We start from the raw sequence: 24,093 nt of genomic DNA, 5'->3' as shown, positions 1-24,093 counted from the left end.
CCTTGCAATTCTGAAGTGTGGAGATTTTGAATATCATTTCACCCTTTGGGTCTATAATTCTGAAACCTTGTTGTAGATCCACCAATGTTTTAACCCAAAAAGAAAATGCTGGAAAATCTCAGCAGGAATGGCAGCATCTGTAGGGAGAGAAAAGAGCTAACGTTTCGAGTCCAGGTGACCCTTTGTCAAACAATGTTTTAAATCTGTCTTTATTTACACTGGGTCAAATTTGTAACTGTTAAGGGGAGGTAGCTTTGAGTGTGAATGTGGGGTTAAACGTCAGAAGAACAGCACTGAGTCAGGGTCCCAACATGAGCTTGCACAGTATTGGGTCTAAATTGGGCAGGTTTGAGGGCAAGCAGGCAATCCTCTTGGCGCAAGACATCTCATTATTCAAAGAAGCGATTAACATAGTATTTAAGCCAGCATTCCCATTTTAAGAACTAGCACACAGGTTTCCTGAACCATCTGGAACTCAGAAAGGTGAGAACACAGTGGGGAGTGACTGCCCATTGAAACTGAAAGCCTTTAAAGAGCAAAGATTTCAAGGTTCACTGAAAGGTTTATGTGTACAGGATTAGTTCTGACAGCTTGAATTCACTAATCTGAGAGACATTTTGAACTTTGTGGGAGTACTTTCAACTGCCTTTCATTATTTACTCACCTTCATCTCAACTTTGCTCTCAGCTTTTCACTGAAGCACGGAAGCAATTTATGCAGCAAGAGCTGGGCCTGTGTTGAACTGCTTTGGGAGCAGCCATATCAGCAACAACAGGACCAGCACTTACGCCAGAGCTGCAGCTCCAGTCACACCTGATGCCTACAGCGCAATCAAGGCCAATGGGAGGGGATGGACAGAAAGTTGCAGATTGAAGAAAGTGATAACCCCAGCTCAAGGTCATCAGACCGAGGGTGAGTCTCCTCAACTTTACACATCAACGGTTCCTCAGGGAGAATCAGGCAAGTTGTTGCAGAGATCTGCAGCTTCCTGTTAAGATTTCACCTGATGCTCCTGTGAGTGATTCCAGATTCTTCTGTCATCAAAAAAAACATGAATTTTAATCACTGGGAAAATAGGCGATTTGGGCTCACTGACTTCACCGTCCAATTCGCTGATCAATGTCGATGACTCCATTTTGGAGGGGTGGAGCAGCTGAAAACAGGCGCGCCCCCGATTTCGGCATCAAAAGGGATTCTCTGGCCAATCGCCGATTGCGATTTTGAAGATGACAATTGGAGAATCCCGCCCTTTATGTTCTCCAACTGTGCAGGGGTAGATTTTGCGGCACCAAGGAGATCCTGCTGTGTATGTATTGACCTGGTGCACAGCGGGTAGAACATAATTTATTTAGTTTGCTTATTTTCATGGATACAATTACATATGTGACACTAATTAAATTGACCTGTCTAATATTGAGGCATTCAAAAGGGTTAAAATGGATGGAAATTGCATGATCAAATACAGGGGGCGTGATTCTCTCAGCCTGGGGCCGGGCCGGAGAATCCATGCAACCAGCACGAATCGTGCCACGCCGCCCCGACGGCGGGATGTGATTTTCCTCAGAGCGGAGAATCAGCGCCATTGTGGCGGCGTGGTCGGGGGCCACTCTATGCGGCCGGCCTGCCGATTCTCAGTCTGGGATGGGCTGAGCGGCCGTTGCAAAAAACCTGGGTCCCACTGGAGCCGTTCACACCTGCTCTCAGCCGGCGTGACCTTGGCGTGGAAGGGTCCAGGTGTGGCTTGTACGGGGCGGGGGGGGGGGGGGGGGGGGGGGGTTTGACCCCAGGCGGGCCTCCATTGTGGCCTGGCCCACGATCGGGGCCCAGCAATTGGCGCGCCGGCATCTCGGGCTGGAGGCCTCCTTTCCTCTGCGCCGGCCCTTTTAGCCCTACGCCATGTTGCGTCGGTGCTGGCGCGGAGAAGGGAGCTATTGCGCATGCGCACGTTGGCGCCGGTGCCACTACACATGTGCGCATTGGCGCTGGTGCCACTGTGCATGCATGGACCCCGCGGCGCCCAGTTGACACCAAGATCAGCAGCTGGAGTGGCGTGGGCCACTCCAGTGCCGAGCTGGCCCCCTGTAGGGGCCAGAATTGCTGATCCTGAGGCCACGTTGATGCTGTCGAGAAACGCGGCGGCGTTTCCGACGGTGTCAATACTTAGCCTCAGGATCAGTGAATGCCGACCATGGGTTCTGCTAAAACTTAACAGAATCAGTGACAGCGAGAATGTTGGGAGGGTTTGTCATAAAACAGCAACTGTTACATCTCTCTGGATTAAAAAACAAATAGCTAAAGCATTGCAGTAATATGCTTGAAAGTTTCAGGAGGGAATAGAAAGGCTTTTTCTAAAAGTAAATGTCACTATGCTCGTGATATTATTCTCGTTTATACCTGTTAACATCAGACAGCTGACCTTTTAAAATGGTGGACAGAGACTGATGTGTTGACATTAAGCGATTCCATCCTGTGTCCCCTCCAGCATTGACTTGTTTTGATGCTAACTTTCCAGCTGCATTTTTTGGCTTCCTCATCTATATTGTCAGGAGAAGCCATTTTCATCAACTGTCTGGATAGATGATGCCATTGCAAATAGAGGTGTCAACACTGGGGAAATGCAAGGAGTGATATTTACAATTGACCAGAGTGACACATTACAGGGAGATGCATCTGAGTTTCTGTTCTAAGAGCGACCCATCTCAAGATAGATTAAATTTCTGACAGCAAAATGGGAGGGCCTCATTGCTAATAAATGATGCTTGGCTCAATCAGATCCCAACACTCTGCTCTATCACAAGATTCTTCGAAGAAGTTCATGTAATATCTTCCACATACGAAACAATCTGCATTTCCTCCCATTGAAAGTAATTGAGCAGAACTTCAACATTTATAACCCAGTGTAACTTTTGATAATATTTGTGTTGAATGCTATGAACATTTTATCTGTAAATACCCTAGATTGGTTGATGTACATGTACCAGTTTTTCAATTCCAAATGCTTAATGGTCTTTTTAAAGGAGCACACAGATTGCTTGTTACCAGTGTCATTTTTATAGCAGTACAATGTTAATATTTCAAATAAGGCATTGGAACTATTGCAATTTATAGCTCAATTACATCCAAATATTAAGCAAGTAATTCCTGTGTCTGATTTTTCCATTCTTTTGTTGAGAACGCATGGAAGGTTGATATCAAAGGAAACAATTTCACAGAAGAAAAAATGGTTAATAATCAGAAACCTTAAAATAATAATAGAACTGGAGAGGGAAAAACCATAAGACATAGGAACAGGAGTTGGCCGTTCGGCCCCTTGAACCTGCCCTGCTCCGCCATTCAATAGGATCTTGGCTGATCCAGCATTCCTTACGTCCACTTTCCTGCCCTTCCTCCTTGATTCCCTTACTGATCGAGAATCTATCTAACTCAGCCTTAAATAAGGACTCTGCCCCCACAGTTCTTCGTAGCAAGGAGTTCCAAAAGATTCACAATCCTCTGAGAGAAGAAATCACTCCTCATCTCAGTCTTAAATTGGCACCCCTTTATTCTGACACCTTGCCCTCTGGTCTGAATCTCTCCCATGAGGGAAACATCCTCTCAGCATTTACCCTGTCAAGTCTCTTAAGAATCCTATGAGATCACCTCTCATTCTTCCAAATTCTAATGAGTAGAGTCCCAATCTGTTTAACACTTGTTCATAAGACAATCCCTCCATACCGGGGACCATCTCGTGAACCTTCCCTGAATGGTCGACAATGAAATAATATACTTCTTTAAAAAAGGAGACGGAAACTGCTCACAGTACTCAAGGTGTAGTCTCACAAGCACCTTGTACAGTTGCAGCAGGACTTCCCCACTCTTATATTCCAACTCCCTGAAATAAGAGCCAACATTCCATTCACCTTCCTCCATTATCTTCTGCATCTGTGTGTTAGCTTTCAATATTTCATGGACAAGTAGCCCCAAGACCCTTTGTCTTGCAGCTTTCTGAAGTCTTTCTCCAATTAAATAATACTCTGTTCTTTTGTACTCCCTTCAAAAATGAACAAGTTCACATTTTCCCACATTATACTCCATTTGCCAAATTTTGCCCACTTACTTAACCTGTCAACTGCTCTTTGCAAACTGTCTGTATCCCTCTCGCAACTTGCCTGTCCACCTATTTTTGTGCCTTTTGAAAAATTGGCTACATTACATTTGCTTCCTTCTGCCAAGTCATTAGCGTATTTGTAAACTCTTGTAGTCCCAGCACTGATCCCTGTAGAGCCCCACTGGTTACAGAGCACCAACCTGAAAAGAACATCTTACCCCGCATGCTGTTTCCTGCTCATTAGCCAATTCTCTTTTCATGCCAATATACTACCTCCAACACCATGGGCTCTTAAGATGACTAACCTTTTGTGAGGCACCTTGCCAAACACCTTCTGGAAGTCCAAATGCAGCACATTGGTTGGTTCTCTTCTATCCATTCTGTTTGAGATTTCCTCGAAAATCTCTAAAAATGAGTCAGATACAATTTCCCTCTCATGAGGCCATGCTGACTCTACATGATTAGATTATGATTTTCCAAATGTGCTGCTATCAATTTCTTAACAATTGACTCCAACATTTTTCCAACAATAGATATTAGGCTAATCGGCCTATATTTACCCACTTTTTGCCTCCTCCCCTTTTTTGAATAGGGGTGTCACATTGGCAATTTTCCAATCCCCTGGTACTTCTCCAGAATCCAAGGATTTTTGGAAAATTCCAACCGATGCATCCACTACCTCTGTAGCTACTTCTTTTAGGATTCTAGGTGTAAGCCATCAGGGCCAGGGGTCCTCTCTACCTCTCGCCCCATTAGTTTATCTACTACTACTTACTTAGTGATGGTATTTAATTCTTCCTCCATATTGTTTAGTATTAATCGGATGTTCAAAGTATCTTACACCATGAAGTATCTGTTTAACTCCTCTGCAATTTCCTTGTTCTCTAGAACTACCTCCCCAGATTAATTTTCTAACTTTAACTTTAAGTTAAACACAATTGTTTCCGACCCAAGTTTCTCACTTTCAAACGGAATATTCAATTCTTTTTTTAAAAATAATTTAGTGTACCAATTCATTTTTTCCCAATTAAGGGACAATTTAGCGTGGCCAGTCCTCCTACCCTGCACATCTTTGGGTTGTGGGGGTGAAACTCTTGCAAACATGGGGAGAATGTGCAAACTCCAGACGGACAGTGGCCCAGAGCCTGGATTGAACCTGGGATCAAAGCGCCAATGAGCTGCCTTGAATATTCAATTCCACCATGTTATGATCACTACTTCCTCGGGAATCTTTTACTCTGGGGTCATTTATTAAACCTGACTCATTTCCCATTACCAGATCCATTATAGCCTGTTCCATTGTTTGCTCCATGGCCTATTGCTCTAGGAAATTATCCCTAAGACAATCTGTAGAGAAATATTGGGGGAGGTTTTAATTCCCAAAGCTTGTGTAAAGAGGGATGGTTAGAGTGTTGAATGTATGATAACAGCCTCCAAAACGCTCACTTCCAGTTTAAGTTGCCGTTGCGCAGGGAGGACGGTGAACACCCATTCCAAAGAGGCAGGTTGGCTATTTACATGTATGATGATGAAGCACTTTATTGAACAATGAAGTCTGTCTCATTTTTAGTCACTGTTTGAAACTTAACTCAAGCTAGATGGGTTTCCAAAGCCTTAAGGAAACCTGTCCACCAAACTGATCAAGGGACTGTTGCATCAGGAGGTATATGTCTTTCCAGCTTGCCTGGTTGGCCATTCACCATCATAAGACACCTCGACCAGAGCCTTGTGGTCTCCACTTGCTTGGGTCCTCCATTTGCCATTCCCTCAGCTTCGCAATGCAGTCTCTGATTCCCACACATCCGGAACGGAGAATTGTTACCCATCTTTCCCATAAAGGTCATAACGCCTTCCCACAATGGTTGGGGCATGGACCTATTTGACCCTGCGACCTCTTGCAGAAAGCTAACTGGCCAACTGGCAGTGATGCGTGTCAAACAAGCTGCTTTCCAGGCATGCGGTGGAGTTAAAATTCCATAGCATGATGGGGAACGCCAACGACAGTATCCCCTGCTCCTGGCAGGTCCAGGGAGTTCAGATTCTCCCATAAGACCATAAGACCATAAGACATAGGAGTGGAAGTAAGGCCATTCGGCCCATCGAGTCCACTCCGCCATTCAATCATGGCTGATGGGCATTTCAACTCCACCTCCCAGCATTCTCCCCATAGCCCTTAATTCCTCGCGACATCAAGAATTTATCTATCTCTGCCTTGAAGCCATTTAGCGTCCCGGCCTCCACTGCACTCTGCGGCAATGAATTCCACAGGCCCACCACTCTCTGGCTGAAGAAATGTCTCCGCATTTCTGTTTTGAATTTACCCCCTCTAATTCTAAGGCTGTGCCCACGGGTCCTCGACTCCTCGCCTAACGGAAACAGTTTCTTTGCGTCCATCCTTTCTAAGCCATGTATTATCTTGTAAGTTTCTATTAGATCTCCCCTTAACCTTCTGAACTCCAATGAATACAATCCCAGGAACGCCAGCCGTTCCTCATATGCTAGACCCGCCATTCCAGGGATCATCCGTGTGAATCTCCGCTGGACACGCTCCAGTGCCAGTATGTCCTTCCTGAGATGTGGGGCCCAAAACTGGACACAGTACTCCAAATGGGGCCTAACCAGAGCCTTATAAAGGCTCAGTAGCACATCGCTGCTTTTATATTCCAACCCTCTTGAGATAAATGACAACATAGCATTCGCTTTCTTAATCACGGATTCAACCTGCATGTTTACCTTTAGGGAATCCTCGACTAGCACTCCCAGATCCCTTTGTACTTTGGCATTATGAATTTTCTCACCGTTTAGAAAGTAGTCTATGCTTGGATTCTTTTTTCCAAAGTGCAAGACCTCACATTTTCTCACGTTGAAATGCATCAGCCATTTCCTGCACCACTCTCCCAAACTGTCTAGATCCTTCTGCAGCCTCCCCACTTCCTCAGCACTACCTGCCTGACCACCTAACTTCGTATCATCAGCAAACTTCGCTAGAATGCCCCCAGTCCCTTCATCCAGATCATTAATATATATGGTGAACAGCTGCGGCCCCAACACTGAACCCTGTGGGACACCGCTGGTCACCGGCTGCCATTCCGAAAAAGAACCTTTTATCCCAACTCTCTGCCTTCTGTCAGACAGCCAATCCTCAACCCATGCCAGTAGCTCACCTCGAACACCATGGGCCCTCACCTTACTCAGCAGCCTCCTGTGTGGCACCTTATCAAAGGCCTTTTGGAAATCCAGATAGACCACATCCACTGGGTTTCCCTGGTCTAACCTACTTGTCACCTCCTCAAAGAATTCTAACAGGTTCGTCAGGCACGACCTCCCCTTACTAAATCCATGTTGACTTGTTCTAATCCGACCCTGCTCTTCCAAGAAATTAGAAATCTCATCCTTAACGATCGATTCTAGAATTTTACCAACAACCGAGGTTAGGCTAATTGGCCTATAATTTTCCATCTTTTGTCTTGATCCTTTCTTGAACAAGGGGGTTACAACAGCGATCTTCCAATCGTCCGGGACTTTCCCTGACTCCAGTGATTTTTGAAAGATCTCAACCAACGCTTCCGCTATTTCTTCAGCCACCTCCCTCAGAACTCTAGGATGTAGCCCATCGGGGCCAGGAGATTTGTCAATTTTAAGACCTTTTAGCTTTTTTAGCACCATCTCTTTTGTAATGGCAACCATACTCAACTCAGCCCCCTGACCCTTTATAATTTTTGGGATATTACTAATGTCTTCCACTGTGAAGACAGACGCAAAGTACTTATTAAGTTCTCCAGCCATTTCCTCATCTCCCATCACTAGCCTTCCAGAATCAGTTTGAATTGGCCCAATGTCTACTTTGGCCTGACGTTTGTTTCTTATGTATTGAAAGAAACTTTTACTATCATTTCTTATATTACTGGCTAGCCTGCCTTCATATTTGATCCTCTCCTTCCTTATTTGTCTCTTTGTTAACCTCTGTTTGTTTTTGTAGCCTTCCCAATCTTCTGATTTCCCGGTGCTTTTGGCCACTTTATAGGATCTCTCTTTTTCTTTGATACATTTCCTGACCTCCTTTGTCAGCCATGGCTGTCTAATCCCTCCCTGGATAATCTTTCTTTTCTTGGGGATGAACCTCTGTACAGTGTCCTCAATTATGCATACAAACTCCTGCCATTGTCTTAGGAATGGGAGTCAGCACTGATGTACAGGAAGGGGCATCCTGCCTAACAAACCTATTGGATCTCTTTGAGCGACAGCATTTGCCAACTTTGGATCAAATACCATCAAGAAATATATCACAGAAGATATAGGGAAATCCCATTTACCTTTTACAGAATTTAACAGCAATATCTTATATGACCCTGAATGATAGAACATAGAACATAGAACAGTACAGCACAGAACAGGCCCTTCAGCCCTCGATGTTGTGCCGAACAATGATCACCCCACTTAAACCGTATACCCGTAACCCAACAAACCCCCCATTAACCTTACACTACAGGCAATTTAGCATGGCCAATCCACCTAACCCGCACATCTTTGGACTGTGGGAGGAAACCGGAGCACCCGGAGGAAACCCACGCGCACACGGGGAGGATGTGCAGACTCCACACAGACAGTGACCCAGCTGGGAATTGAACCTGGGACCCTGGAGCTGTGAAGCATTGATGCTAACCACCATGCTACCATGAGGCTACCATGATGAATTCTAACATCCTATATTGTCACTGCTGCTCATGTTCTGATGAATTGTCAGCGAACAGAGTTGTGTCTGCTCGAAGTGGAAGGAACTGACAGAGATTGACAATGATTGGCAGTGCTAAAAAAAATCAGAATTGCTTTCTTTTTCCCCGTTCTCAGGGGAGTGAATATAAAATTAGTTCAGTATTCAATTATTAACATATGTTTGATGTCGGCTTCCGTTCACCTGACCACTGGATAGAGCATTTGCCCATGTCTAAAAACTATTTCAAGATCAGTCATATCAAGATGAATATTATTGATAACAGCAGAATTTATTTTACATCACTTTATTTCTACTTTGGCCATATGATGACAAACACTTAATACCTGCAATGCCAAATACATTTATAACCTGATGTATTGCTGAAAAAATACATTTTATCAACACTTTTCATCTTGTATTCATCAGGGCAGTTACAAAAATACCAAGGTCAGAGGAAACAACTACTCTCTACATTATGAGAAGACGGTGTTGATTGGATGGCAAGTGCACTCTGATTGGTAGTGTGTCACCATGGAAAATGTACCAGTTGATGGTGGCTGACAGTTAAATGCCAAGCATTGTTTGAAATTTAAATTAGGCAGTTTAAACTTGATTAGTAAAGACATAGCCCTGTGGAATGAGCATCACCGGTTTTGTTTAGCGGAAACAGGCACAACGTATGTCCACATTCTGTCTTTGTACAAAGTAAATTAATATATGTAGCTTCCAGTACACATGGGCTGTGAGCCTACTGATAATCATAAATTGGTTGTTGTCATTATTTTTAACACACTGAGGATTGTTTAGCAAATGTTGTTCAATTTTGGAATCACATCTATGTTGGATACTGTATTTTACATTTTGAAAACATGGGTCAGTTGGGTACAGTCTGTACCTTACCTGTTAGAACATTGGAAGGTACATGCTGTTTGATTTGATTCGCCAGTCTTTGGAACATGCAGCCTACATAGCTAGAATCACACTGGAACTGGAATTCATTTCCCAAATTATCACATTAGCAGAATGTATTTTTGGTTTGACAGCTGCCTTCTGGTCGTGACAAAGTAACAATGTGAGACATAGCTTCACCTATTGCTCAAAAATTTGAGATACCTGAGGTAGACTGGAAATTTTTAGGGTTGAAAGGGACGGCCATGGGCCCATTCATGAGGTTGCGTATGGCAGTTCATATGGCAAGCAATGAACTGGTCAGGATAACAATTATCCCACAGGATGCCTTTGAGGAGCCCTATTTCAGCATCAAGTTTGCACGGTGAGTAAATAGATAAGGCTCTATTTCTGAGGTTGCCAATCAGGCCAATATTATAGTGCATGGAGCTGTAATAATTTCAACACATGTACTGAACATGCTAACATACTGCTGCCGATTTAAATACAGCAATATGTATTGGAACTTAGCAAGGGACAGGAGGCTAGGTGTTAATCCATTAAAAGCATGTTTCGCATGGGACGAACAAAGGTATTTGTGAGAACTGCGCCTAGAGGGGACCCTATGGCAACACTATATATTTGGGAACGCATGGTGCTGTTAGAGTTGAACTCAACTGCATAAACTGCTGAGTTAATAAACTCAATGATACTGATTGACGCAATGGTGGTGGGCCTAGATCACCATGAAATAGTGCTACAGTGAAAATATCCATACGTTCCTTAAGTGGGACATTAGTGACTAGGCAAGCAATGTCAAATGAACACTAGGAAAAGCATTGCTATTGAAATTCAAGTCCTGTATGGTCTTCACAAATGTGAAGGAATCGTTCATTGTGTATCTGGAAAACCTGCTCAAAGTTGGTTATAACAATTCACCCAACTATTTGGCCAATTCATGCTGTTTAGAACCAATCATAGATAAGATCGGGTGTAAAGAGACATCACTTGTATGTAGATGCATACTGATATTCGTATCTGAAATTTACCTCTATTTGTGGATAGAATTAACACAGTGAAAGCAGATTCGTTTTTACATGTACGCTGACAATGCCCAGCTCCACCTTTCTTGACAATTGCCTGTCAATGTTTGGTTTTGGATGAGCGGGAATTTCCTTTGTTTCAATATTGGGAAGACTGAAGTCATTGGCTGGAGTTTTCTGGCCGTTCCCGCCAGCGGGATCTCTCCAGTCCTACTGATGGTGAACACCTGTCGCGGGTGTGGTGATATGCTTCACTGTAAACACACAAGGAGTTAATGTAAATACATGTAGACTAGCTAGACACTAGAGGGAGCACCAGAGACATGACACACATACATTCAACCAATAGGCCAGTAAAATAGGACATGACCAATGGGCATTCACGATACACACAGAGGTGACACTACCACAGGAGAGCATTACACCAACCCATATAAAAGGACACAGCACATATGATCTTCCTCTTTCCAGTGGAGACACTCAGTGTGTACACAGGGTTGATTTGAAACACATCACACCCACCACCTGGATTGTAGCAGACTGGTTCGTCAGTCTGAGTAGCTATAGCAGGATTAACAGGAGAGTCGAATCCAAGTAGGAGAATTGTTAACAGTTTAATAAATGTGTTAAAGCTATCTCCAAGTCTGAACCTTCCTTTGTCAGAGTGCACATCAAGGAAGCAGCTTATGCTACGTCAAGAGCATAACAAAACAGCGGGGTGGGGATGCATTCAAGGGGAAACCCCATTGACAATCAAGGGACCAGAAGACTCTGCCGCTGGCCAATGGTGGGCTGCCTTCATGCTGAAAAACATGCGGCAGGTGACACGGAAAGTTGCTTTGATCCCTGACCACTGACTTCATTCATTCCCTGCCAACTATTTGAGGCTCAACCAGCCCCGTGGTAAACCTGGGATGGGTTTTCCGGCCATTGCAACATGCTTTTCGATAGCAGAGACGGCTTGCCATTGGGCACTGGCGGGATCTTCCGGTCCTGCCAATGACCATAATGCTTCATGTGACTCCTCCGTCTCACCACCGGGGGACCCACTGCAGAGGGTCACCTTCAGCGATTTTGGAAGACCATGCCTGAGGGCCATTAAATCACACTCTTGGTATCATATTTTACCTCAAGGTGAGCTTCAGACACAAGTCTGCACCATCACTAAGACCGCCTATTCCCACTTCATCACTTCACTGAGTTCCAGCTTCAACTCTGCTGTTGCTGAAACCCTCATCAATGACTGTGCTATCCAGACCTGGTGATTGAACAGAATACTGGTTGGTTTACCTCTTTCCACTCTCCTTAAACTTGGGGCCATCCAAAACTCTGTTGCCTGTGTACTTACTCATACTCGATCTCGTTCACCCCTCTATTCACTGACCTGCACTGGCCTCCCAGTTAAGAAAAGCCTCACTTTTGAAATTTGCATTCTTGTTTTTAAATACCTCCCCATCTCTGTAATACCCAGCCCCATAATGGTTCAAAATGTTTGTGCAGCTCTAAATCTGACCTTCTGAGTATCCTTAATTTTAATTGTTCTTACATTAGTTGCTATCCCTTCAGTTTCCAAGGCTCTCAATTCATTTTCTCTCTTTCCTCTTTTAAGACACTTCTTAAAAACTTTGACCAAGCGTTTGGTCATTTGTCCTCGTATCTCCTTAAATAGCTCAATATCAAATATTGTTTTAAAAATTCTCTGATAAAACAGCTCTTACTTAAAAAGGGCAAGGTTGTCGTATTTCATTCTGTTATGTTTAAAGGAATTTTGCTTTGATTTCCCAGGAGAAAATAGACGATAACCAGGTTGTCACATCGCAGGTTATTTAACCAGTTGCTAGAGTTTATTGCAGTGTTTGCTTACCTATAGTCTGAGGTGATAGAGAGGGAAATCTCCCAAGTGCCTCTCGTGATGTCACCATGTATCACGTGACATACTATACAGAAGGACATTGGTTACAATACATAACATCCCTCCCCCTTTCCTCCTGCCATTCAGGAATCTTTGTTTTCACACACTCGGTAGTCTGTTCCCCACTTGACTCAGGCATATCATCGAAAGAAGATGGTTCTCCTTCAGCTTTGACAGCTGTAGTTGGTTTGACTGTCATAGAATCTGCCCCTGACTCAGTTCTAGGCGTGGCTCCAGGGATTTCCCAACCTTGAGTATCTGATGTTAGCCTGTCAGCTACCGACTCTGCAAATTCTCTTTCTGAAACGAGGATTTGATCAGTATGTCTCTTCCAAACCCTCTCATAATTGGTTTTCACCGTACAAGAAATATGCTTGTCTTTGCAAATATTGTGGCAGCTGCCCATTTCTCACTTGAGGAGTAGCTTCTTGTTAAAATTCTTTCTCAAAGCATCTTGGATTCGATGTCTGTTCACGACGATTAACTTGGTTTTGTTGTTGTCGCTCTACAATGGTAGAAGAGTCAGGTGTTTCGAGCAAATCAAACTTTGTTCTCAGTTTCCATTTTCGAAACAATATTGCCGGTGGGTTTTGTGTACTCGCATGGGCAGTGTTTCTATAGGAAATGAGAAACTTGTTTACTCTCTTAGACAACAGTCCTTTGTCCTTTGATGGCATTCCTCAATGACCTTTCCGCCAAGGATTCCGCAAAGGATTCCTTTGACGTGAACTGAATCCCATTATTGCTGTCTAGTTTGTTCCGGTTTGCTAAATCGTGGAAACACTTCATCCCAGCATAATCGTTGACTTCATTATCATTATTTTGGATCATTTGGAAGGTGCATCCATGAGGACAAGAAACATATATCATTCGATTGGTCCTGCAAAATCAACATGTACTCTCTGCCATGGTTGTTTCGGCCAATCCCAAGGGTGAAGTGGTTGCAGAGGTGGAGGATCCCCCATATAAATACTCCATTTTGTACCATTAATTCAAGTTCTCTTGTTTGGTACTGTTGCAACCCTCTGCTGGCGGCAACTGACTGAACAGACAAATCAGTCCTCACAAAAAGAGCTGAATTAATACAGCCTTTATTTAACTCGCTTAAGGCTTAAATTATGTGCTTATTCAAACAGTTACATATATTCCAAGAGTCACAACTTGGACTAAAGAGAGAGAACTTCACCAGGCTGGCTCTGGAGGGTGTGCGCTTTGAGTTTCCAAACTCGGGTATTGTCTTGCGAATGTTGATCACGGAGTTATCGCTGTTGAATCTCAGAAGACCCTGCTATTTTATAATATTTTAGCCTATATTTTATGGTACATTCATATAAACAATCCTGGGGCTCACAGACCTTTTTCGTCCTTGAGAAAGCCTTGTTCTCGCTGTTCCAAAACAAAGTGTTATCATTAAAATGTCCAGTTGTAAGCCGTCATTCTGTCTGTTCCCACAAAATTCATTCTGCAGTGTGGCAGTGTTTCACAGAGACAAATCTGGTGGCATCGTTTACTGAACTTCTGAGTTCTTGAGCACATTTTTGACATCATTATAATAATCATCACTTATTGTCACAAGTAGATTTCAATGAAGTTACTGTGAAAAGCCCCTAGTCACCATATTCCTGCGCCTGTTCAGGGAGGCCGGAATGGGAATTGAACCGACGCTGGTGGCCTTATTCTGCATTACAAGCTAGCTGTTTAGCACACTGTGCTAAACCAGCCCCTATATGCTTATTTGCAGTCGACATCCATTGTTGGTTCACATGTAATAATGAATGAAGTGGTTTTAATATGGTAGTGAGATTTGGAATAAATATTCCAGATTAATCAATGAGACCTAAGAAAGATTTTAGTTGTGATATATTCCATGGTCTTGGTGCATCTAAAAACAGTCCTCTCCTTAGGTTCCTTGTGGAGGCTTCCTTATCAATTACATGGCCAAGATAGCTTATTGATGATTGATAAAATTCACATTTTCTCTCGATGCGAAGGTTTTCTTTCAAGATGCTCCAGTCTCTCTTCTAAATTATTTAGCTACTTCTGTTCAGTCCTTCCGGTAATTAAAATGGCATCCAAATAACATCGAACACCATTGTAGCTACTAAGGATGTGGACTACGGGCTTTTAGAATAGGGCTGGTGCACATTTTATTCTGAATGGTTGGTGCTTGGTTCCTGAATAATTCTTTGTGTGCTACAATTTTTAGAAGAGGTTGCGACTCAGCTGCTACCTTCATCTGGAGGTTTGCGTGGGATCCATCCTACTACAGTCATCTATCTTACTGAACTGTTGCACACCTGACAATCCAGCAAATAGGTCCTCTATTAATGGGAAGGGATAATGGTCGACACACAACACTGGTTTTATCGTGATTTTAAAATTAACATGGATACTTACTGAGCCATCTGGCTTGACAACTGGAACAATTGGGGCTGCCCAATTGCTGGTTGTCACACTCTTGATCACTCCATCTTTGTCAATTTGTCAAGTTCCACTTTGATTTTTGGTTTGATAGTATATGACAAAATTCTTGCCTTGAAACATTTAGGTTTTATCTTAAGCCTTGCCTTCATTCCGATCATTTCTGCTAAAGTGTTCTCAAATATCTTCTTCTATATTTCTATGAATTTCTGCAATCTGTTCATTCCATGAACCAATTGGTTCACACCTTGCCAATTTAGTTTGATTTTTCAACCACGCACTTCCGAAACGTGCAGGAAAATGTTCTTTTACCATATGCAATGGCAATTTTGCAGATTGACCATTTGCTTCAACTTGTACCAAGATCTGGGGCAGGATTCTCTGTCCCGCCGCACCCATTTTCTGGTGCAACGCATCCCTGCCAGCAGCGGGATACACCGTCCCGGCAGCCAGCAAATAGAGTTTTCCATTGTGGGCACTCCACGCCATTGGGAAATCTGCAGGCACGAGTGCACTGCCGGCGAAGTGGCGGATCCCGCTGATAGAGAACCAGCCCATAAACTTTCATTGGAATTACTTCTTCCATGTACATTCTCAATATTATATCAGTTGGTTTTAATGTTATAGTCTTCAGGTTTTGTTGATACAATTTTCAGAGATAAGAGATACAACAGCTATTCGGCACGATTCTCCGCTCCCCACACTGGGTGGGAGAATCGCAGGAGGTCCGGGCGACTCATTTCACGCCCCCCCGGCACCCCCCGTGATTCTCCCACACCCCGCTCAGACGAATCGCCGCTCGCCGTTTTTCACGGCGACCGGCGATTCTCCGACCCGGATGGGCCGAGCGGCCTGACGTTCGCAACCGTTTCACAACGACGGCAACCACACCTGGTCACTGCCGTCGTGAACATGGGCGCCAAAGGCCCGTTTGAAGCTTGTAGGGGGCGGAGAGGGGAGTGAGCACCACGACCGTGCTCGGGAGGGGACTGGCCCGCGATTGGTGCCCACCGATCATTGGGCCGGCGTCTCAAAGCGACGCACTCTTTCCCCTCCGCCGCCCCGCAAGATCAAGCCGCCACGTCTTGCGGGGCAGCGGAGAGGAAGACGGCCACCGCGCATGCGCGGGTTTGAGCCGTCAACGTCGTGACGTCAGCCGCGCATGCGCGGGTTGGAGCCGGCCAACCTGCGCATGCGCGGCTGACATCACATAGACGCCGCCGTTGGCATCATTCTCGGCATGCCGCCTTGACGCAAGTGTGAAGGCCCGGCGGCCAAGAATAACGGAGCGCCTCCGAGGCCGTCGTGAAACTCGGCTGAGTTCACGACGGCCTTCACGATTTTTCCCGGGAGCGGAGAATTCCGCCCATTGTATCGACTTCCATTTTAGTTTTGTTCCAATCAGTTTTGGATATACCCAACATCATTGTGTATCGCCTTGCATCGATAATAGACCAAGTTTAAAATCTTTTATCTCCGTAGACATTGGGCGGGATTCTCTGGTCTCTGACGGTGAAATCACGTTTGGCGATCGGCTAGAGAATCCCCGTTGGCGCGGGAATCTGGGGCGGCACCGCTTTTGCAATGCTCTGCCCCCTCCAAAAGGGTGTACTTGCAGAGTACGCCGCATGCCATCGGGACAGCCTCATGACGTCACCTGAGGCCCTCCCTGATGCTCCACCCCTGATGGGCCGAGTTCCCGATGGTGTGGGACACGTGTACTATTTATTTTCGGGCACCCGGTGTGGCGGCTGCGGACGGCGGGGAGCATTATTCGGCAGGCCAAGTCAGCGTGCGGCTAGCGCCATGTTGCGCGGCGAGGCTGCTGCAGGCCGCCACCATGCGCATGCACGGCTACGGATCCAGCAATTCTCCGGCCGTATTCGCAGCTAAAGCCGGGGGCTCTACGCCGCGTGCCTGCTAGTCCCCCACCAGATTGAGGATCGGTGCAGCTTTTGCGCTGTTTTTTTGAGCGTAAAACACCACTTTTCCACACCTGCATCAGCACATAGTTTTCCAAAACAGAGAATCCAGCCCATTGTGTCTTTCTAGAAATTTTCATTGTCTTCAGTTAGTCTGCAGACTCTTTGCTGTCAGTTCCTTACACACTGCTATTTCAACAGAAAATTTGAGTGTTAGAGAACTTTCTGTCAGCTATTGCTTTAGGATTGTCTCCTTTCTCAAAAGTCAATCCAAACAGTTTTTGGCTTGTCTCTGTAGTATAGCTAGAAATGTTTAGAATATTTTTACCCTCTTGACTACATCAATTAAATCTGAATCTCTTTGCTAGATAACTGGTTTGGGCGAGAAGTATTCTTCAATGGTCTTCATTATTACCTCGTAAGTTATTGTACCAGGCTTTGTTGGATGGACAAGACCTTATGATAGGGTGAAGATTTTCCAACCTATCATACTCAAGACAGTTACTACTTTGATTTCATTTGATGTCCTCTTTGCAGCAAAGTGACACTGCAGTCTCTCTTCAAAGAACTCCATGATTCCGTATTCTCATCGAATGGTTCCGTAGTGCCAACGTTGCTGGCATCGCAGTTACCAGTTCTTAAGTGGTAGTGCTTCCTTTAAATTTTTCTCTCAATTTAATTTGAATTATTTCTTTTGTCATTTCTTTATCAGTGTTCATTTTTTGGTTGCACTGTGGCTTTAAGATTTTTTTTTCTTTTGCAAAAAACAATCTGTTTTAGAAACAGAAGCTTTCAGCTGTAATTCTGCTTCATCTTGGCAACTATTACTATATTTCCATTTTGTGTAGTTACTTTTCCCAAAAGCAGGTCTCTCTCTCACTGAGTTCGAGGATCTGACACTGCAACCCATGTGCAGCTGAAAAGGACTCTCCAGCTCCAACAAGTAAACTCGTTTTGTACAGCCTACCCCTTTATTTCTTTCCTTTGCTCATTTTCGAGGAGGTTTTGAGCCCACTGATTGTTTTAATCGACTAGTATTAGTACCGTCCTGTTGGCTGAAAATGTATTTTTCATTTCCTGCCTCTGACTCCCCGAGCGGTCCCAGATCGTGGTCGAGTGCAGAAGAAAATTCCAGAGTGCTTTCTATTAAATTTAAATAAATGTACACTGTCAGCAAAGGCTGAAAACCTTGGCTGGGATTCTCCCTTTCTGGGGACTAGGTCGCCATGCCCGCCGGAAAACGGGGGAGAATCACTCCGGACTTTTTCCTCAAAAGTCAGGGGCAATTCTTCATTTTCCAGGGGGCTAGCAGGGTCCCGGCGTGCGTCCCGCAACTCTGGCTGCTGGCGAGGCCCTGATGTCCAGACTGCGCAACCGCGCATGTGCACGGCGGCCCACTTCGGCGTGGGCGCTGCCGACATGGCGGGACCACACAGCGGGCCCGCGCAGAGGAAGGTAGGTTCCCCACAGATCGCGATGGCCCGCCAATCAGTGGCCTCCAATTGCTGGCCTGGCCACCGCTGAGGCCCCGCCCCAGAATCAGATTCCCCCGCCCCCCTCACCAGGACCGCTACCGCGGCCGCGGGTCCAAACTCCCGCCGGGTGATACCAGATCTAAACCACACTGGCGGGAGTTCGGCCGGTTGCCTGCGGAGAATTGCAGCGGGGGCCTATTTCACCAGCCCCCGACCCGGCGCCATGGTGACGAGAGAATCGGCAACCCGGCATCGGAGCAGTGTGGCAGGAATTTCCTGCCCCCACCCCGGCGATTCTCCGGCCCGGCGAGGGCTTGGAGAATCCCAGCCCACCTTGTTCTAATGGCCAGAATTGCTGCTCTTCAATCGATGGTGGAGGGGTGTCCTGAAAATCAACCCATGACTCAAAGTCCAGATCTGAATTGTTTCTTCTGACTATTTTACTGGAAAAACAATCTCATCACCAACTTTACTTTTTACTTTAATGTTTTAAGGGGATTTCCTTTACTTCAGAGGAGAAGATAAAGGATAACCAGGTTGCCACACCATAGGTAACTTAACCAGTTGTCAGAGTTTATTGCAGAAGGTTTGCTTCCCCACAGTCCTTGGTGAAATCTCCCAAGTGCCTCTGATGAGTTCACTATGTACCACATGACAGACTATACAGATGGCATTGGTTTTAATGCGATGGCTTCCACTGTTTAATTGCCAGAGGTTGCTTTGACAGGTGAGCTTAGTCAGTAGAATCAGGGTTTACAGGCAGGTTACCTTCTTCTGCTTCTGCAGGCGTTGCATTTTCAGACTGCCTAGTTAATTAGCAGACGCCATGGATGTTTATAGATGCCATTCTTTCTCTGACCCTTGGTTGAAGTTTCTTCAGGATGATTCTCTATGGATCTACCCACTCTTTGCTCTTTTCAATGCTTTTTGCGTGGAGGACAAGATGGCCACCTTTAGCATGCGATCTGTGCAAAATGCCAAATCATCTCTCAGGTAAGGTAACAACACTTTAAGTGGCCCTTCTCCCAACTGTGCTTCTCAGCTCTTGTCCAAAGCACAAATGACAATCACAAAGTGCAATTTATATTTTTACAATAAGGCATCAACTAAACGTTGTTATCTCCTGGGTGATACTAAAACAAACCATACTTAAAATAAGGATTGTCTTTTGTCCTCTTGGAAGAGGAGAGCCTGCCTGAAATCCACAATTATGTCTGGTAGCTTGGAGACATTTGAAACAATCTTTAAGCACAGCCCAAGGTTTTTTTTTTTTCCAAATTTAGCCTTGAAAAGAGTTGTTCTAAAAAACAATGCAAATGATCACAGATACTCAATTACCACTGTTCGTAATTTGTACTTCAATCGTTTGTGCTGGTTTTGGCTTCTTCCCAGCCCGCCTCCACACCCAGAAGCCTCTGCACTTGTTCTGGTGGTGGCAGTCCCAACTTCTAATCCAACCCGTCCAGGGATCGAAGATCAGAACTGCAGACCATTTTTGAAGTTTGGATTTGCTGAGCCTGGAATTCCTGTGCCTCTGTGTACCTGACGCGGGAATGAAAATGCAGGCCACTGTTGATATATTGTCCAATACTCAAGCGAATCAGCTTGAGTATGTCACAGATCCACAGAATCTCTACAGTGCAGAAGGCGACCATTCTGCCCATTGAGTCTGCATCGACTCTCTGAAGGAGCACCCTACCCAGGCCCACGCCACCGTGCTATCCCCAAAACCCCACCCAATCTTATCGGCACTAAGGGGCAATTTAGCATGGCCAATCACCCCAACCAGCACATCTTTATACTGTGAGATTGATGCACCATCAATTGGACTTGATTCGTAGTGAAGTTCCAAACAACGGGCTTTAATATGCTAGATGTGAGCCCGGCAGTGGTCGTACAGAGAAAGGCCGACTGCCAGCCGGTACGAGTTCTTATACCCCATCTTGTAGGCGGAGCTACCAACCTCTCAGCCAATCGGCGGGGAGTCACATGACTAACCACAGCCAATTGGCAGAGAGGCACATGACTTGCCTGGGCCAATGGGCAGCGAGGCTGCTGTACCAATGGCAGCTTGGTTCTAAGGTAATATGATCTCCCTAGTCAAACTACCACATTCACCCCTTGTTGAGAAAGAAGCGGGGGGGTGGGAAGGAGTGATGGGAGAGACGGGGTGGGGGGGGGGGTGTCCCATAAGACTGGTAGTATGACTAGAGACCTTCTCAAGTAGCACCGAGGTAACTAAGGCTGCCCACTGGCCCGCGACGAACGTGTAAGAAAAACCACCGTACTATATAGGAGCACCGGGAGGAAGCCTAAAAGAAGAATTGATGCTTTACCAAATTATCCAAAAGTTGCCTGATCCTTATTTAAAGAAAATAAAAACAATATTGAGTTGTACCTTGAGTATTGTGTCAATATTGAACTCATCACTACAAACATAGAAATCAGCCGGAAGCTTCAGGTAAATGCAGGTGCAGTTAAAAGTTCTGAGTTGTAGTCTGAGATGCACTGCTTCACCCACTGCAGCCTGCATGCAAGCAGCATCCCCCTTCTGGCTCACTATTCAAATACATTGGGTGGTATAAACTGATGTGTTGTGTAAGCTGGGTCTGCGAGGACTGCAGTAATGAGAGAGACAGGCTTCCAACACTTGAAGAAATGCAACTCGATTTTATTGAACTCTTAACTATCATACATACTTTAACTGTGGGTTGACACTATGCTGACTTGACTGGAGGCCTGAGGCTAACCTGACCAGATTGTCTTACTACCACATGGTGTATGTTCTAGTTGCTTCTCACGAGCTCTGACTGTCTCAGAGGCTGGATCCCCAGAGAGCAGGAAAACTAGTGCCCTCTGGCTTTATAGTGGTTGTATCCTGCCTGGTGATTGCCTGCTGTGTTCTGTGTGTTCACTGGTCATCCTGTGTGTCAATCACTGCCTGTCTGTGCACCATAATATACTTGTGTGTGTATTCTGACATAAACGACTTCTGCTAATATCATAGACATGGACTGAACTCAAAGAGTTTGGACTTCCCATTCCATTTTAAGTAGCATTTATAACGGCGTCATAAGCCTGAATTACTTGCAACAATCTTTGGCACTGAAAATTAACATTTTACTTTAAATTTTTGCTATTCATTTTCCCCCAAAGATGACAAGTAAAATTTGGAGGTAACACCAAATGAGATCTTTTAATTGACAATTGATCACGCGGGCAATAAACAATCAAAGCTATTGTGAAAAAAAAGTAGGTTGTTTTCTTCTTCTCATCTGAAACTCTTTGATCGAAAGTGTGCACTGGGTTTGGTAAAAAGGAAATATTTCAGGAATAAAATCTTTTTTATCACCTAATTTGACTGCTAATTACAGATCATCCTGGAGTGATGCAAAATAAAAAGAAAAAGATTTGGAAGACTGACAGGGAAAGAAAGTCTTTATTCTGTATCACCTGACAGCTAAATTATATGACTAATAAATCAAATTACAACCTGAAGTACCAAACAAAGAGGTAGGGCTGAATTCTCTGACTCCCCACTGGGTCCGAGAATCACCGGGGGCCTGCGTGAATCCCGCCCCCACTGTCCCCCGAAGTCTCCAAACGCTGAAAAGTCGGCGAGGCATCAATTGCGCTGCCCGCCTCGGAGAATGGCGGGGGCCGGCGCGACGCTATGGACCCCGGGTCTGCCCGTATTCTCCCGGCCGGATGGGCCAAAGTCCCGCCACGGGTCACGCCGGCGTAAATCAAAACACCTATATAATGGCGTCAACCAGTGCTGATGGTTGACGCCGTACAGCGTGGAGGTAGGTCACGGCGTGGGCGGTGGCCGCAGGAGAAGTAACGATGTGGCCGCAGTCTGTGTGTGTGGGGAGGGGTGTCTGTGGGGGGGGGGCAGTGGGGGGGCCAGTTGGGGGGGGGCTCTGTGGGGGGGGGGCTGTGGGTGAGTGCCAGGGAGGGGGGGTGAGAGTGAGTGCCCGGGAGGGGGGGGGGGGCATGAGTGCCGGGAGGGGGGGTGAGAGTGAGTGCCCGGGAAGGTGGGGTGGGGGGCGTGAGTGCCGGGGAGGGAGGTTGAGTGCAAGTGCCGGGGAGGGGGGGTGAGTGCTGGGGAGGGGGCGAGAGAGCGAGTGCCGGGTGGGGGAGTGAGTGCCGGGGAGGGGGGGTGAGTGCCGGGGAGGGGGCGAGAGAGCGAATGCCGGGTGGGGGAGTGAGTGCCGGGGAAGGGGGGAGAGTGCCAGGGAGGGGGAGAGAGAGCGAATGCCGGGGAGGGGGGGTGAATGCCGGGGAGGGGGTGAGAGAGCGAGTGCTGGGTGGGGGAGTGAGTGCCGGGGAGGGGGGGAGAGTGCCAGGGAGGGGGAGAGAGAGCGAGTGCCGGGGAGGGGGGGTGAATGCCGGGGAGGGGGCGAGAGAGCGAGTGCCGGGTGGGGGAGTGAGTGCCGGGGAGGGGGGGTGAGTGCCGGGGAGGGGGCGAGAGAGCGAGTGCCGGGTGGGGGAGTGAGTGCCGGGGAGGGGGGGGAGAGTGCCAGGGAGGGGGAGAGAGAGTGAGTGCCGGGGAGGGGGGGGGTGAGTGCCGGGGAGGGGGGGGGATGAGTGCGAGTGCCGGGGAGGGGAGGAGAGTGCTGGGGAGGGGGGCGAGTACCGGGTGGGGGGGAGAGGGCAAGGGAGGTCATCCACTTGGCCATGTTTTTTGGTCAGCCAGCGATGTGGGCCGCCGTGGCGGCAGCCACTATTCTACATGTTGCCCTGGAAGAGGAGGAGGTGGAGGAGGAGGAGCGTGCCAGAGAGGCGGCGCAGGCTGCCGCAGCGGCGCAGGCTGCTGCAGAGGAGCATGCTGCAGAGGAGCATGCCGCAGAGGGGCAAGCGGAAGCCTCCCAGGCTGGAGGGCCACCCGTCCAACAGGTCGAGGAGGAGGAGGAGCAGGGGGAGCACGAAGAGCAGGAGGAGCACGAGGAGAGGGAGGAGGACGTTGTGGCGCCACGGCGACGGAGACGCCGAAGGAGGCCGCATGTGTACCGGCCCCATTTGACGTACCAGAACCTCACGGACACACCTGGCACTGCGTACCACTGGGGGACGAAACCCTCTCCCTGTGTCCATCAAGGTTACTGTGGCCCTGAACGTTTATGCCACGGGGTCATTCCAGGCGCCGAGTGGGGACCTGTCCGGCAGCTCGCAGACATCGGTCCACCGGTGCATCTGGGAAGTGACAGACGCCCTTTATGGCATTGCAGACCACTACGTCCGGTTCCCTGTGGACCAGGCGACCCACAATGTCCAGGCCGTGGGCTTCTCTGCCGTGGCCGGTTTTCCCATGGTTCAGGGGCCGATCGGTGGGATGCATGTCACCGTGCGGCCACCTGCGGATAACAGGGTCAGGTTCACCAATAGGAAGGGGACCTATTCCATGAACATCCAGGTGGTCTGTGACCACCGCATGATTATCCTGCATGTCTGTGCCCGGTACCCGGGAAGTGTTCACGACTCATACGTGTTGGCACGGTCTTACATCCCCGGCATGTTCGAGGGACGCCACCTCCCGGTGGAGGGGCTGGTTGCTGGGCGACAGGGGTTACCCGTTGCGGTCATGGCTGATGAAGCCTATACGGAGGCCACAGAGTGACGTGGAGAACA

General features: G+C 46.8%; 1 long non-coding RNA gene across 1 annotated transcript in view; it reads left to right on the top strand.

Annotated features, from left to right (window-relative positions):
• Nucleotides 1-693: 693 nt before the first annotated feature.
• The window catches only part of LOC119978958, a 487,861-nt gene continuing 464,461 nt past the window's right edge, over nucleotides 694-24,093 (top strand). Inside the window, exon 1 of the long non-coding RNA XR_005463606.1 lies at nucleotides 694-912. This is a non-coding gene — a long non-coding RNA (uncharacterized LOC119978958). The remainder of the gene's footprint in view (nucleotides 913-24,093) is intronic.

The sequence above is a fragment of the Scyliorhinus canicula genome, chromosome 15 (assembly GCF_902713615.1).
Source record: "Scyliorhinus canicula chromosome 15, sScyCan1.1, whole genome shotgun sequence".
Lineage (NCBI taxonomy): Eukaryota > Metazoa > Chordata > Chondrichthyes > Carcharhiniformes > Scyliorhinidae > Scyliorhinus > Scyliorhinus canicula.
The sequence above is the reverse complement of the archived record's forward strand: the minus strand, read 5'-3'. Positions and strand labels throughout refer to the sequence as shown.